The sequence below is a fragment of the Lynx canadensis genome, chromosome B1, assembly GCF_007474595.2.
Source record: "Lynx canadensis isolate LIC74 chromosome B1, mLynCan4.pri.v2, whole genome shotgun sequence".
NCBI classification, from domain to species: Eukaryota; Metazoa; Chordata; class Mammalia; order Carnivora; family Felidae; genus Lynx; species Lynx canadensis.
Genome location: NC_044306.2, coordinates 94,899,258 through 94,916,137, shown reverse-complemented (window position 1 = coordinate 94,916,137; position 16,880 = coordinate 94,899,258).

Sequence of the window (16,880 nt, the reverse complement as noted above, 5' to 3'; positions counted from 1 at the left end):
ATGCTAAACAACATTATGGGGACTATAGCCTCAGTTATTTAGCAATTCAACCTGAGGGTCCTGCTATTCTCTGTGAGAATGCCCTTCAACTCCTATCATAGCAAAAGCAACAGAAATGTAAAACCTACAAATAAAAAGAAAAATTCAATTTTCACCTTTGGGGGAGTATTCATGCTCTGGAATTTACTCATACCATAAAGATGAATTCCAAATCTATAGATACTCCCAAAATGTTTATATATAGCTTTCTCTTCTTAATTATCTTTGGGATAACACTACTATCATGTTTTGTTGTTTATTGAAATCAAGAATTAAAGAAACACATACACAACTTATTCATTCAATCCCAAATTCTACCTATGTCTTCTAAATATTTTATTGCTCTCACATTCTCTTTTTTTGTTAATGGCATCTTATATTTTCACATTTATCTTCACTGTCCACTCAAATCCATCGGGTCTCTGGATGTGCAACATTCATTATTTTCCTGCCTTTAGCAAAATGCTTTTAATATCTCCTCTCTCACTTTATTTGTGCCCTAGGTAATTTTATCAAGCCTCATATCTTCAGAAAAATTCTATATGCTGATGACACCCACATTTTATTTCAAGACCCTAATGTAAAGATGAACTCATGCATTCAACTACCTACTCGTCATTTCCATTTTGATTTTTAATAAATATATGAAAGTTAATAAGATAAAACAGAACATTTGGTTTTCCTTTCAGATCTGCTTCTCTGTCCCTTTACCATCTTATTAAATGTCACAACTATTCACCTGATTGCTGAGGCCAAAATCCTAATATTTATAATTGATTCATCCTTTTAATCATACTCTACGTCCTTTATACCAGCAAGTCCTATTGGGTTAACCTAATAACCTTGTTACTTCTTAACACCTTCCCCCTCTGGTTCAAACCACTATAGTCTCTCACTTAGACTACAGTAATAACCACCCTTCCAGTACTCCCTCTTCTACACTGCTCCCATACAATGATTTGTCAACATACCAGTCAGCATATTTTATATATTTAAATCATATCATATCATCACACCCCTATTTACAACTCTTCAATGAATTCTGATCACTTGAAATCAACTTCAAAAGTCTAACATGGCTAATGGGACTATATGGTCTGGCTCCCATGTATTTCCCCAACTTTTCCTCCTCACTCTTTCATTTTGTTCTTCTTTCCTTCTCCCTAGTCCTCATTTCCACTTCAAGGTATTTGTTATTGCTAATTCTTCTGCCAGGAACCCTGTTCCTGCTGATATTTACATGACAATTCCCACTCCCACATTTAGTTCTCTGATTAATCGGAGTGTCCTCAGAGAAACCTTCCCTTACCACTCAATCTAAATTATCTACTGCACCTTTACCTCACTTAGGGTGCATTTATATAATTTGGCTTCCCTATGAGAATGTAAACACTACAAGAGCAGAGATTTTACATATTTCACCTCTGCATTTCAGCACCAGGGACAATTCATAGAACCTGAAAAGTCACACAGTTAGTTTTATTTGGTAAAAGATTAGGAAAATTTATATTGATAACTAAGTAATTATAAAATTTGTGTAATATTCCTAATAATATTTACATCTTTTCTATTTTTATTCTAAGTTTCTTTCTGACTCAGAAATATGTCCTTGGAATGGAGTCATATGACAGAAGGGAGTGCTATGAACAAAAATACTTATTTACCACGCTGGAATTATGTCCCATTTTGAATACATGCATTGATATAAGAATTAGCACCTTGAGAGTACATTCATTCATAGGTGGGTTGATAAAATTGTGGGTCTGTAATTGCAAAGTTGATAGGCAGACGTAATTCACTATGAGGGTCCAGACTGAGTAGCAAATTATCTCCTAAATATTATGGACTTCAACTGAACTGAAAGAAAATAGATGAAGATAGTTGTTACAGTCTGATTGAACAAAGGATGGATGTCAATATTGGTATATATATTTATGCTATTATAAGCTTAGTGGCTATCTTTAAGTTTAGTCTCAATAAGATAAACCACTGATCATAGAAAAATATCTACTTTTATCCATCAATATAAAAAATTCTGGTAGCTATGTCTCTAACATAGAAATGAAACATTACTTTAGAGAAAACAGTTAAATTAGAGGATTGTGTTAGAGTTTGCACTATTTCATTTTTTTTGACTTAGCTCTAATCAGCCAAACTTCAAATTCTCAACTATTTTATATTGATATTTTCAGTTACTTAATTAAAATAGCAAGTACAGAAAATTGCATTTAATGTCTCAAATCAATGAATGTTAAATGTTCCCAAAGTGCAAATAAGTTCAAAGCCTATATTTATGAATAATAACAAATCAACTTTATACAAAGAAGTTGACACAAAAATTTTCTTGATTATTGAAAACAGACATGGTGTATCTATATTGTGAATATCTTTTTTTATTGTGAATATCTAATAGTGAACTATTATTTAGTAGTTAGCTGCCCTACAATGCATGTTAAAAAGATAAAAGGTTAACTCAGAGAAGCATGTTTTACATAAATGATTAATAGGTTATTAGGGCAAATTTTCATTTTATTTTATCTTTTTTCATCAGAAGCATTTTGTAAAGTTTATTTATTTATTTTGAGAGAGAGTGCAGGAGGGGGAGGAGCAGAGAGAGAGGGAGACAGAGAGAATCTCAAGCAGGCTCCCTTGGATTCTGATGTGGGACTCAATCTCATGAACCATGAGATCATGACCTGAGCTGAAATCAAGAGTTGGGCGCTTAACCAACTGAGCTACCCTGGCGCCCCTCATCAGAAGTATTTTGAAGTTGAGTCCAGAATACATTACCATTTGATTGCCATGACTTGCTCTTATATGACTTATACCTCTGTTCTCTCATTTAGGTATATTTTCTTCCTGGGTTAACTGAATATATCCAATTTTAACATAATTTAAGAATTTAGATTAAAAAATCTATGTAACCATGTATACTTTATTGGGCATCAGAGTGGGAGAGGCATGGAAAGACAAAACAAATATTTTGTAATAAGGAGGGAAAAAGGAATCTGATAAGTTTCAAAATAAGTCACAAATAGATATAGGAACATAACTGTCTCACAAGACATGTTTTAAGTGAAATCAGCATCCATTTCAGCTGCACTATACAAAAAGCAGTATATTGTATTGGTTAAGAGACCAGGGTTTAAAGCCACTACACTCCTGGTTTAAATTCTGACTATACCAAAAAAGTATCCTGGGCAAATTGATTCTTTGTTCTTCAGTTTCCTTTTCTATAAAATGTGACTAGTAACCATAACTACTTCATGCAGTTGTCATTGTTTTAATTTTGTACGTTACTATGAAAATGTCTTACAATGTGCTTGATATGTAGTATGTTCTTAGCAGTTATCTGTATATATTCCCTTCAGTATGTATAGAGTAAGTTCTTTGATTTAAAAAAAAAAAGTTTGGAAATTTTGCATGACCATGTTTTGTCCTTATCCATCCATATTCTCTGTTTTTTTTTTTAATATTCTTAACAATTATTCTAAAACTATAGCTGCAAGAGTCCCAGATTGGATTCCCAATGTTGGTACCCACTTGTATACTGTTTATTTACACTGAAATCTTTCTTGAAGGATCTTGGTTGTTTTCATAAGGAAGAGGATCTAACAGCAAAAATCACCATGCCGTATTTCCTAAACATTGAAGTGAACTGGGCCAATTGACTGGGCCAGTGTTTGCACAGGATCCTCTCGAAAGACATCCAGACCAAAAGCCTAAGCATATGAAATTCAAGGAACATATATGCATACTAAATGCATTGAATCAAGGAAAATGTGGGAGAAAAAAAGGCCCTATTCAATATATATATATTATTTTTTCCAACCATATGAAACAAAGTACAATTTAGCACTTGATTAAATTCAGTTGAAGGTAAAATATATAATCTAGAGTTCATAGTCTAACATCATTTAGTTATTATGTGCTTTAATCCTCCTTAAAAATAGTATATTCTGGATACCAGTTTCTTCCCAAGTTTCAGATTGATTTTTTTCCAGTTACTTTTCTGTTCATTTTTTCAATATACTTACTAAATGCATGTTTTCTGGAACCTAACTGTGTACTCTGGATTGTATCTCAAAGAGAAAATCCAGGTATCCATTTACATTTTCCCTTGTATATGTAGTTATACTAATGTATAAAAGACTCCAGTAGTTTTACATGACTCAGCATTGCTGCACTGTTATTTTGTATTGAGTCAAATTAATCACACTTGAACAACTTTTAAAAACTATGGCTCAAGAGGTGTCAAACTATTAAATATTTTTCTATTATAAGGACAGAGAATTGTTCACTGCAGAGAATAAAGTACCACTTTTGCATATATTACACAAACATTTTATGCTTCATGAAACCACAATAAATTTTCTTGCTGATTACTCGTGTAATCTAAGGATCTCCTGCTGTTTTATAGAGAGTCTTATTAATTTCACTCAAGTAGTAAAATTAGCACCTGTAGAGAACTCTTTAAGATTTTTTAACTTTTATCATATTAGTAATAACCTACTTCATTTATCATAGAACAGTTGCTTTACTCTGTCTCTCTATCTATTTAGCTTTGGTGTTCTCTGCATTTAATTTTTTTTTTTTGAAAAAAGAAGGCAGAATTGGATATGGAATAATATGGTAAGAAATCTTAGCCTTCAGTTCAATCAGATTTAAATAAATCAGGCTCTGAAGTTAGCTAAGCATCCCAGACTTAAAGAAAGAATGAAAGAAAGAAAGAAAGAAAGAGAGGAAGAAAGAGAGAAATGTACCTGTCCTTTGATGGATAGCATTATTGGATACAACTTAACACAATTATGGAATGATTTACTGAATAGTACTCTCATGGCCTGAGCAAGTTAATAAACTTTCTTTTTTGTCGCTGTGAGAAGCACTACTAAACATTTTTCACTGTCTCCTTCAGAAGTATTTCATACCCAATGAATTTATATTTATTTGTTAGGCTGCATCCATATTTGAAGTGAACCAAAATATTCTCTGAGACTTCCCTGCATTCCAACACAGGAAGAGCCACAGCAAAATCATGAAGATTGGTTCAGTGGTGCAGCCTGAGTCAGTTGGGGAAACTGAAGGAAGGTTCAGGAATAAATGAATTTGGGTAGAGAATGGTTTGCAAAGTAGAAAAGAAAGCACACTCTTACTAAATTCCTACTGCCAGACCATATGCTGGATGAATTCCGTAAGGCTTCTCTTTCATCCTCCTCCTGAATATCATGGGGTCTAAGGAACATGGCTTAGTTAGTTCAGCTTGCCTTCTGTGAAGGCAGAATTCACACAGTAGTCTGAACGCAAAGTAGCCTGAAGCCTGAACTCAAGCTTTTCTTGTATAACAACATATTGTTTCTGGAGAAGGTGGAAATCGCCTCAGATAAAACTAATAAGAACTTACATTTTATGTGATCTCCCAAATAAAGAGTTGGTTTACTTCTTTCTTTGTTCCTCTTTTCTTTCTTTTTTTCTCTAGCGTCCTGTCTTTTTACCTTGCTTTGACTTTTTATTTGATCTCAGTCACGCTCCCTCATTTTTGTATGCTGAAGCGAAGTGGTATGCACATGGAATATGCTTGAAGTTTTAAAACCGTTTTAAATATACAGTTTTAACTTTAAATATAAAGTTTTAAATATACACTGAAGCATGGAATCTGGAGTCAGAATGTCTGGGTTTAAAACCCAGCTTTAGTTTTCATTACCTTCATGAACGTGGGCATAGTATAGCACCTTGTTCACCAATACATTACTAAAAAATGAGGACAATAAGAGTTATTACTTAATATAACTATGTTAGCATTAATGAGTTAATATATTCCAAAGTTTAGTATAGATTTCTTCCATTTATTAAGGGTAATATAACATATACCATTTCATAAGACAACTTATTTTTTGTATTTAAAAAATTTTTTTAATGTCTATTTGTTTTTGAGAGAGAGAGACAGAGCATGAGCAGGGGAGGGGCAGAGAGAGAGAGAGAGGGAGACACAGAATCTAAAGCAGGCTCCAAGCCCTGAGTTTTCAGCACAGAGACTGATGTGGGGTTCAAACTCATGTGGGGTGAGATCATGACCTGAGCCGAAGTGGGATGCTTAACCAACTAAACCACCCAGCAGCCCCAAGACAGCCTATTTTTATTGCTTTTCCTACAAGATGATCCCCCTATCATCCTTCCTGTATTTAATAGCACCATAGATGTCCTAGATCAACTTCCTTGAGTAATACTTTCTGGGAATTGACCTCCATCCTTCTTTTCTATCATTCCAAATTTGTTCCTTGAAACATTACATATTATGTTTACTTTATTTCCTTTATTGGTTTGGCACTGCAGTTCATTCTCATTTAGGGAACTTCTATCCTAACAGGTCCTGTATGCCATTTTAATACTTTTCCTTCTTGTTCTTTGTTTTCTAGTCATTTCTTTGCTAATGTTAGAAGCTTCTCCTTCTTCAGTTCTTCACTTGCTTATAAGACATCAAAGTGCATAAATTCAGTAGACAATTGGTTATAGATTTCTGGTGCTTTGAACAGAAGTCTTTCTGAAAATGTAGCTTTAGGAGATACAGGCATACAATTGGTAATCAAAGCCATGAGGGTGGATAGAGTAAACATGGTGGCAAAATAAGAGCCTTAGAGTGAACAAAAGTAGCCAAATGTGTAAAAGTCAGAGTGGTAGTTCAGATACACACTTTCATATGCTGATGAGAGGTTAAGCGATATGAGAGGGAAGAAAATCCATTACCTTTAGTGACACATTATCTATAAGTATCTTGATATCTGCTATTGACTGTCTCCCGGTTACAGTCAGCTCCCACAGAGAAGGTGGGGGGAGTTGGGATTTAGAGTATAGCTAAAGCAACTGGCCAAAGACGGGGGAATGACATCTCTTTCACTACGACTAGAGAAATGAAGTAACAGATGAACACACACTATGGTGGTTGTATGGCTTCTATTTACTCTGAGAAGTAGAAGAAAATTGAAAAGGGAAAACTTGGAGAGAGTGGAGGAGTTTGAAATTCTGACTGAGAAAGTGAGATTATGACTGGGGTGACAGGGAAACCAAGTAGCGACTGAGGGTCAGCTCACATTAATAGTTGTGACAGAGGGGACTCCTGGATGGCACAGTCAGTTTAGCTTCCAGCTCTTGATCTCAGCTCAGGTCATGATCTCACAGTTCGTGAGACTGAGCCCGGCACTGAGCCTGAAGCTGTTTGGGATTCTCTGTCTCTCTCTGTCTCTCTGTCTCTGTCTCTCTCTCTCTCTGTCTCTCTCCCTCTCTTTCTGCCCCTCTATCACTTACTGTGATAGAGGATTGGGATAGTTCTGATCTTTTTGGACAGTAATGTTCTATAGCAGTAATCATCAGCCCAATGGCTGACCAAGAGAAAGTGAAAAGTTTCTTCGTTCAGTGATGAATGACGCTAGGTTCATGTAGTTAAAAGTTAATGGGGAAAACGATGATGGTATTATGTAAATAAGGTCAATTTAAATTTTTCAATCTTACCTTTTCCTTTTCTAATTACTTTCATTGAAATGGAATTGTTCCCCATGTTTTTTGGATTTATATTTCATTTCAACTAAAGGCTGCATTAGTAATTTTTGTAGAAGAGTTTTCTAGCTATGATTGCTATTTAATAAAATACCCTACAACTTAATGGCATAAAATAACTCTTTTATAATGCACATGGATTATGTAGGTTAAGAATTCAACCAGAGAACTATAAAAGAGAAATTGCACTCGACACTTGTTAAATGTGGCAAGGAATATTTTATTCAAGACTATCACAATGGGAGTCAAGACTATTGCAATAGGGGATAGAGATTAAACCCAACTCCACTGAAACAAAAGAGCAGGGAGATTTTTAAATACTGAGGTGAACAAATGGAAGAGTACTGGAGGACATTGGAGGAAGGTCGGTCAATGTGATTAGGTCATTGTATTTGCTAATCTATTGAGTTAGGCTCCTACCCTCCCACAAAGAATCAGAGATAGAAGTAATATCTCTTTTAATAATTGCATTTTGGCTCCCAGGGCCTTGATAGAGACAATCTTATAGAAGATTTCATTCTCAAAGAACCAGGAAAAGAATCTACAATTGCAAGCTTTCTAAAGTAAATCCTCCAAGAAAAGGAAGGTCAGGGACCTATAGTTAGAAAGAAGCTTATCTTAAGTTTAGTCAAGATGTGGGGAACTTTCAGGCCTTCTTAGTCAGCAAGGAGGTAAGCTTATTTCATTTACAGAAATAACATGGACATAAGTATTCAGACATAAGTATGCATTGATAACTGCTTTTGGGAAAGCAGAAAACTAGGTGAAAAACTATGAGCAACAGTCAGTAGGCAGAGATCTCACTTCTCCTTGAGATATGTATAATCCATATCATAATAGAAATCATCTGCCAAAATCCTGAAAATAATAAAGTACCACATATTCTTTTTTAGTTGTGCAGATTTTGTATATTATTCATTATACCACAGGAGAATCCAACTCTCAGATCAAAACAAGCCTTGCTTTATCAGAAGTTATATGTACAGGTTTACATTTGGTGTGTGCCCCACAAGTATACTAACAATTCAGACTTTGTATATTTTGATAAAACTTTTCACAAATTTGTAAAACATTCTAACTTTACAAAGAACAACTTTAGATTTCAGATATGTCTGTTAAACCATTCTCAAAAATCTACACATGGGAGTTTAAATTGGTACTACTTAAAAATCAATTTTACGGTCAGTTTTTGAGTCTGGTTAGATTTAGCCCCACATTTTCCAATCTCCTCTGCAGTTATAATGTAAAGAGTGAATTATTGCACAGCACGAATGACCTGAAAAGATCTTATTCCCTAGGTTCTGTGGTGTGATGGTGGGACGGATGCTCATAATTGCTGTTGATGAAAGTCAGCAATGCACAAACCAGAAGTTTGATGGAAAGATCTCCTAATAGAAACTTAAAATTTCTGTAGATAATTAATATTTTTGTTGTTGTTCAATTTGTTGCATTTGCAGTTTTGCTTCGGTCCAGATAACCTAATGAGCTGCATGTTTTGCTACACTTGGCAAAAATAGAGTTCAGATATCATACTTCAAGAGCTCAAAGGAAGAAAAAATAAAAAACTTTACCTCTGATTAAAATATACTTGGGTAGAAGCTTTCTCCCAAAAATCTCAAGGATGTGAGATACCATGAAATTGTGACAATGTAAGATAAGATAAATACTGGTAATGTTTCATGGACCCAAATTATCTTTCTTATTATTTTGCAAAGTGACAAGTTTTAATTCCAGATTAAGTCTGCACATCAGGTAGCCTGTCTTTATTAGTTTGTAAAATGAAAAGTTGCATAGGACAGAAACTATATCTATATATGTGAAATAATCTCAGAGAATTGGCATTTCAATTATTTTGACCATTATCAAAAATGTCAGAATGGTCTGATTTCCACATACATAATAAAAATATCCAGATATCAATATAATTATACATATATATGTATTATCTTTCCACCTTCACATAATATATATAAATACAATATTTTATACAGGTGCTACAAAAATTGATATCATGTTATCTCTCTAGTGACATATAGCATAACTTTATATTGCACTTATGACAAGTGAAGTGAAGGGAAAAAAAGTATGAAACTCATTTGAATATAATACAGCCAAATTGAGCTATAGGACATAGTGTTGGAGATAACTTAGCCTAATAACAGACTAGTTTTCCATTTCCATTGCATACACATGCATAAACTGACTCACTAAAAGCAAAGTGTGTATACACAAGATGAAGTAAATATTCACTGGATTAAAAAGAAAACACAAAGAAAACCTAATATATCAAAATAGCTCATTGATATGTGAATCCTGAATAATCTTTTATACTAAAAAATTCTCTAAATTCTCAATGTTAACTTAATGTCATGTGTAGATTTATTTATTTTTAAATTTTTTAATGTTTATTTTTGAGAGAGAGAGATAGAGCATGAGCAGGGTAGGGTCAGAGAGAGATGGAAACACAAAATCCAAAGCAGGCTCCAGGCTCTGAGCTGTCAGCACAGGGATGAAAGCAGGGCTTGAACTCGTGAACCAGATCATGACCTGAGCAGAAGCTGGATGCTTAACCAACTGAGCCACCCAAGTGCCCCTATTTTTTTGTTTTTTAAAGTTTTATTTATTTTGAGACAGAGAGAGAGAGAGAGTAAGCTGAGAAGGGGCAGAGAAAGAAAGAGAGAGAGAATCCCAAACAGCCTCCATGCCAACAAAACCAGCTCAGAGCTTGATGTGGGGTCAGATCTCAGGAACCATGAGATCATGACCTAGGTGAAATCAAGAATTGGACACTTAACTGAGCCACCCAGGCGCCCCTGTCATGTGTAGATTTAGTGTTAGATGTAGTGATAGCCAAGTGACGTCTTTTAAGTCATCTTAATTCCTTGTTGCTGTTCTTTCTCCTCTTTCTCCTCCCTACTACCTTCTCTGGTCTCCTCTCCCTCCTTTTTATCTTCCTCCTCCTTTGTTCTCTTTTTCTTCTTTTTATTCAAAAAATGAACATAATATTATGTCTATATATGATGAGAAAACCTGATCATCTTAACAATGGTAAAATCAAGTACAATTAAAATTTTGCTCGGGGCACCTGGGTGGTTCAGTCAGTTAAGCGTCTGACTTTGACTCAGGTCATGATCTCACAGTTAGTGAGTTCAAGCCCCGCATCAGGCTCCTTGCTCACAGCTCGGAGCCTGGAGCCTGCTTTGGATTCTGTGTCTCCCTCCTTCTCTGCTCCTCCCCTGCTTGCACTCTGTCTCTGTCTCTCTCTCTCAAAAATAAATAAACATTAAAAATTTTTTTTTTTGCTTAAACTTGCATGAGAAATGATAAACACATTTCACTTTAATTATTTCAACATAGAATATATGGATATTTAGGAGCACTAAACTGGTTTTAAAATAAAATTAACTTTAACTCAACTTAAGATAAAGCATACTTATCCAATGGTTATTTGTAATAAATAGTTTTAAATAGTCAATAAACATTCAAAAGATACCTTTAGAAGCAACTAACATGCATTTTTCCTGGCCAGAAGTAACTAAAACTTCTTCCTATCCCCAAACAGCAATATTTCATGATGCATTTACAGATTTTAATCAAAACTAGAATCATAAAAGTTCCTATACTCCTAAATACTGTACTGGGTGTTATAACATAGTGGATCCAGCAAAGGTTTGAGTTGATGCTAACTTGTTAATCAACTGGAAGAATGAGAGTACAGAAAGCTGAGGGAGCTCAATACAAGGCATTTCTTTTTTTTTTTTAATTTTTTTTTTCAATGTTTATTTATTTTTGGGACAGAGAGAGACAGAGCATGAACGGGGGAGGGGCAGAGAGAGAGGGAGACACAGAATCGGAAACAGGCTCCAGGCTCCGAGCCATCAGCCCGGAGCCTGACGCGGGGCTCGAACTCACGGACCGCGAGATCGTGACCTGGCTGAAGTCGGACGCTTAACCGACTGCGCCACCCAGGCGCCCCGAGGCATTTCTTATCAAGTATACTGAGTGGTAATTTAGTAGCTGCAAAGAATGAATGCATTTCTTTTTTTTTTTTTTAAATCTTGCAATAGTAATTTCAACTTACGATGTAATGTGTCTTTAGGTTCCATCTACATATGATATATCACAGGTAGATTTGAGTTAATAAAATTTTCCCCATAAAACATACAAGCAAATATGTTTACCTAAACTATCCATAAAAATAGATGCAAAGCATATCATTCTTGGGGCATCTGGGTGTCTCAGTGGGTTAAGTGCTCAACATTTGATTTCGGCTGAGATCATGATCTCACAGTTCATGAGATCCAGCCTTGGTTAGGCTCTGCTCTGACACTGCTGGGCCTGCTTGGGATTCTCTCTCTCCCTCTCTCTCTCTGCCCTTCCCTTGCTTATGCTCTCTCAAAATAAATAAATAAACTTAAAAAAAAAACATATTGCTCTTTTGTGTAGAATTTTGCATCTCTTTTCTGTATCAGAAGGTGTTTAGAAACATGGTAGTGATGTCTGAATTACTAGACATATTTAAGAAAATAAAAAATATTTTCAGGATACCAAATTACTCAGAATATAAAATACACCCATACAGACAAGAAATAAATTACATGATAAATAACTAGTAATTTTTTAATTTCATCATTATTTAAATTTTTGAATCCATTTTTCTTGCATTTTTTCTATTTTAATTACTCTTTATTACATTTTGGGCTTCATGAATTAGGGGATTTAAGCTTTTGGAGAGAAAGTATGGGTTGTCTTTACTTTTAATATAATAGGCCATTTATGCCTCAATTGAAATAGTAAACATAATTGAATAAATTTATGTGCCTGAATCTTAGGGCGAGCAAACTTATTCCACAAAGTAAATTACCCCTCTAATTTATAGAGTAATATGGATAGAGAGTGAATTAAAGGCTCTATAAAATGGCTTACTTATGGTACTCTTTGCTGTTAGGATAAAAGCTTCTATTTGTCCAAGGAGAGATTTAGGTCATCTGTTTTGTACACCACCTAGAATGCTAGTAATAAGCAATCATCCAAGAAATCAATTTTCACTTTTGGTGCTCTGTAAAGAAAATGGTGATCTGTTTGGATTATATTATGGTGTCTAATAAGGAAAAACAAAAGGTTTCCTCCAGTGGTATTTCTTTCTTAAATTTTACTAATTAATATCTTCTTCAGTAGGGAAAATGTCATTAACACATTCAGTTGGGATGTTAAGCTAAATGAAGTTACTGCAAATAACAGTTTATTTGTTGGATCAAACATACAAAGCAAGCATTAAATAATTAAAGTTATTAAGCATTTTCTTTTGTTCTTTTGGATATTGGCATAGATAAAATATATTATTCCTTAGAAAGATTTGAAGCAGAAGTCGGAATTATCAACATCATGGTCCTCTTCTAATGAACTCCTTCATGGATTTTCTTAACATCATTTTAAAGTAGTAAAACATGCATAACACAAGATCCTAAAAACTAAAACCCATTTGTAACTACACTGATACTCAGTACTTCCTCTGTTCGTACATAATTAAATATGACACTGTTTATTGTGTTCATGTAACACAATGATATATTGAAACAAATTCTATTTCCTAAATTAGTGTTATTTATAATTATTTTTCTAAATTAAGAATCTTTTTTTTAAGTTTATTTATTGATTTTGAGAGCGAACGAGTATGCACACACAAGTGGGGGAGGGGTAGACAGAAGGAGAGACAGACTCCCAGGCAGTTTCCACGCCATTAGCGCAGAGCCCGATGCAGGGTTAGAACTCGTGAACTGTGAGTTCATGACCTGAGCTGAGATCAAGAGTCAGACACTTAACTGATAGTGCCACCCTATATTAAGATTCTTAATCTTATCTTAAATGCGAATCTTATTTGCATCACATTTCTAGATCACTGAAAATATATGAACATGTGAACATAAGAAAATATGAACAAATGATTTTACTGGTAAATATCAATGCCCTGTTTGTAATCATATTAGCTACAATGCTGGACTTAAAACACATGACCTTTGATCTCACTTTTCCTAAGGTACCTCGACACCACTAGCACTAACTGTATTTTAAGTGATGGAGAGAAAAAACAAAACAAAACTCTGTAGACTTTTTCACTCCAATACCATTATTCTTATTCTTCCATATGTTACTGGTAACTCACTCTATGTTTAATAGAGAAGTGTTGGTAAGCTGACCTTCACCAAAATATTCCACAATTTGCTTAAATTGCTAATTGGGAGGATTCATTTTCTTGCTTGAAAAAAGGGATGATCAGAAGTAAATTCATAATTTACTGAGTTGTTTGAGGATTAAAGGAGTCACTTTTTTTTAAAGCCTTAGATAAATTATAGGGTCTTGACAGTGTCAGGGATTAATATTTCAACCAATGTTAGAAATCAAAGTTGGGTTTTGCTTTTAATGGCCAGTGACACAAGAATGTAACGTCTTCTCTTCTCTGACAAATGCATACTCCTAGTGGGGTTCTTGAGGGAGACATAGGCAAAAAATAATAATAATAACAAAAATTAAAAAACACAAATGGGAAATGAGATGCTGTATTACTATCTTTGAGGTGTCATTATTTTTGTTGGAAGAATTCAGTGTGAGGCTTCATAAAGCTGGGTGGGGCCAGCATAGTCGGGCATAGTCTCTAACCATTAAAGGTCAGGCATAGTCTCTAACCATTAAAGCTACAATCTAAAAATTAAGATAAAATAAAGATGCTTTCAAAAAAAGTTCATTTGTTTTTGAGAGAGAGTGTGCATATGTGCACATGCACATGTGCAGCGGGGGGAGGGGCAGAGAGAAAGGGAGTCAGAGGATCTGAAGCAGGGTCTGAGCTGACAGCAGAGAGCTCCATGTGGGGCTCAAACTCACAAATGAAACCATGAGATCATGATCTGAGCCTAAATCAAGAGTCAGATGATTAACTGAGCCACCCAGATGCCCCAAAATAGATACTTTTAAACTTATTTTGCCTACCAAGCATTACTTTTTTCCCTTTATTGATATTAAGATTAATTGCGCTAACATTCTCATTTTTCCAGCCATTCCACCATCCAACTTTTACACTGTGACTTTGAAGCTCCTCCCATCAAAAGGCAAAGTGTATTTCTCCAATCTTGAATCTAGGCAGTCCTGGCCAATAGAATGCAATAGATCTGACAAGCCAGTTCTAAACCTAGATATCAAGAGTCTTGTGTGTGTCCCACTCTCAAACTTTAAACACCAGCTTCTGCCATGAGAACAAATTCAGACTGCTGGAAGATAAGATACAACATCGAGCAGAGCCACGTCCTAACACCCAAGGCCATTTTACATGACTCAGACCCACTCAGTCTAACAGATAAGTGCAGACATAAGAATAAGCATAATTAAGGTCAGCTGAATCCAGCTTATATTAGTATAATCATCCTAAATATCCATAGCCTTGTAAATAATGACTAACACTTGCTTTTTATGATACTAAGTGTTCAAATGCTTTATTACACAGAAATAATTAAATGATACAATTGGATGCTTCACTAATCATTTATTTGTACTACTTACCATATAGGATATGGCCAAGGCTGCTCTGTATGACCTCTAGAACTGGTGAACATCACATCTAGGCATGGTCAACCACAGTAGCCCAACACCCAATCTAAGTGTTTTAGGAATGGATGAAAGTTAGACCAGCGTTTCACTAGAGACCTTTTACCACATTTTTTAGAAAAATTTTTCTCTTTTTGATGGATTAGTCAACCAAACTGAGAGTGACAATCTAGGAAACAAAGAGGAAATGTATCCGTGACAGACCCCTTAGAACATCACTGGAACTTTGGACTTGCTGTATCTGAAGCCACTACTTTTTGGTTATGTAAGCTAATAAATTATTTGGTTAATTTTTTTTAACGGAAGCAAGTATTATTTGTGTTTCCATTACAACAAAATTTCTGAGGATTTTATCACTGTCTAGCTAGTCACATAGGAGAAGAAACTGCAAGAGACTGCCAGAGAGGTACTGTGGTCAACCAGTCCCTAAAGGTAGATAAGAGAAAGTGAAAGACAGAACAAAGGGCAGACACATTGTCTTTTTTAATACATAGTTCCCCCTTTCCAAGTGAACATGTCCCAAGCCTTTTCTCTGAATTTAAACTGTCATATTGTACATCCCACTTTTTTTGAAGGAGGAGTTGAGATTATAAGTAGGAGGACAAGATAAAATTCTGTTATGACAAAATTAAACAAAGACTGAAAGTATTGCCCCCCCCCCACAACACACACTCCTATTACTAGGCATGGAAGCTGAAATGATCAAATTGCATAAATCTTTCATTGGCAAACAAAGTATGTCTCAAGATTCTATTTTCAAATATAGTACATTCTGGAATGGAAAGAGAATAATGTCATACTGATAATTTTCTAGATTGCTTACAATTATAACTACACTATTCTGTCTTCCCAGGTGCCTTCATTTGTTTGGGTGTGTATGCACTCAGGAAGGTAGCATCTTCTATTTAAAGCCACTAGACAAATCAGGAAATTTTGTCAATTGTCAAGCAGCAGGCTCACTATAAATGACCCTCTCTATTTTAATGTTATTTGACAAATTTGTCTATATAAAGTATCTTTAAAAATATGATGTTCAACTTTTCTGCACTCCCAAATGGAATACACAGTAACTTATTTGAATTTTGGGGCAAAAAGATCAGTTAAAAGTAGAAGACAGGAAATATGAAATGCAAAAAAATAATTTTCCAAGTGTCTTCGGATAAAATAGCTATTATAAACTCAGGTATATGACAGTTGACAAGTTTAGCATGAATCAGAAAAGTATGTTTTGACGATGATAAACCTTTTATGTTCAGAAAGGAAAAGCACCAACAGTAAAATTAGCCCTGGAGAAATATGATGTGAAGTTGACTCACCACTGTCAGCATTTGCTTTAGTGTGAATCCAGAATCTTAGGAATTTACTCAGTATAAACAAAAGCTAGAAAGGTTGGCTATTTGTCCAGCAATATCTTCAATAAAACAAAGAGCGAATAGTGCACGCTCTTGAATTTAGCCGTGAGGATAGTTGGTCTCTATGCCTCTATCACAGATGTAGGTGCCTAAATCTGTCTATATTTAGCATGTAGTGCCACTATACATTATGTACACAAGAGAGTGAAAACCAAGAATAGGGTTACATTAATTCATGACTGTTATGAAATAAACAATTAGATTAATAGCAACTGAAATCTTCTTAAATAGGGCTCATTTCACTTTCTCTACCTTCCTTTAACACTCTGGATATGTAGTACCCAT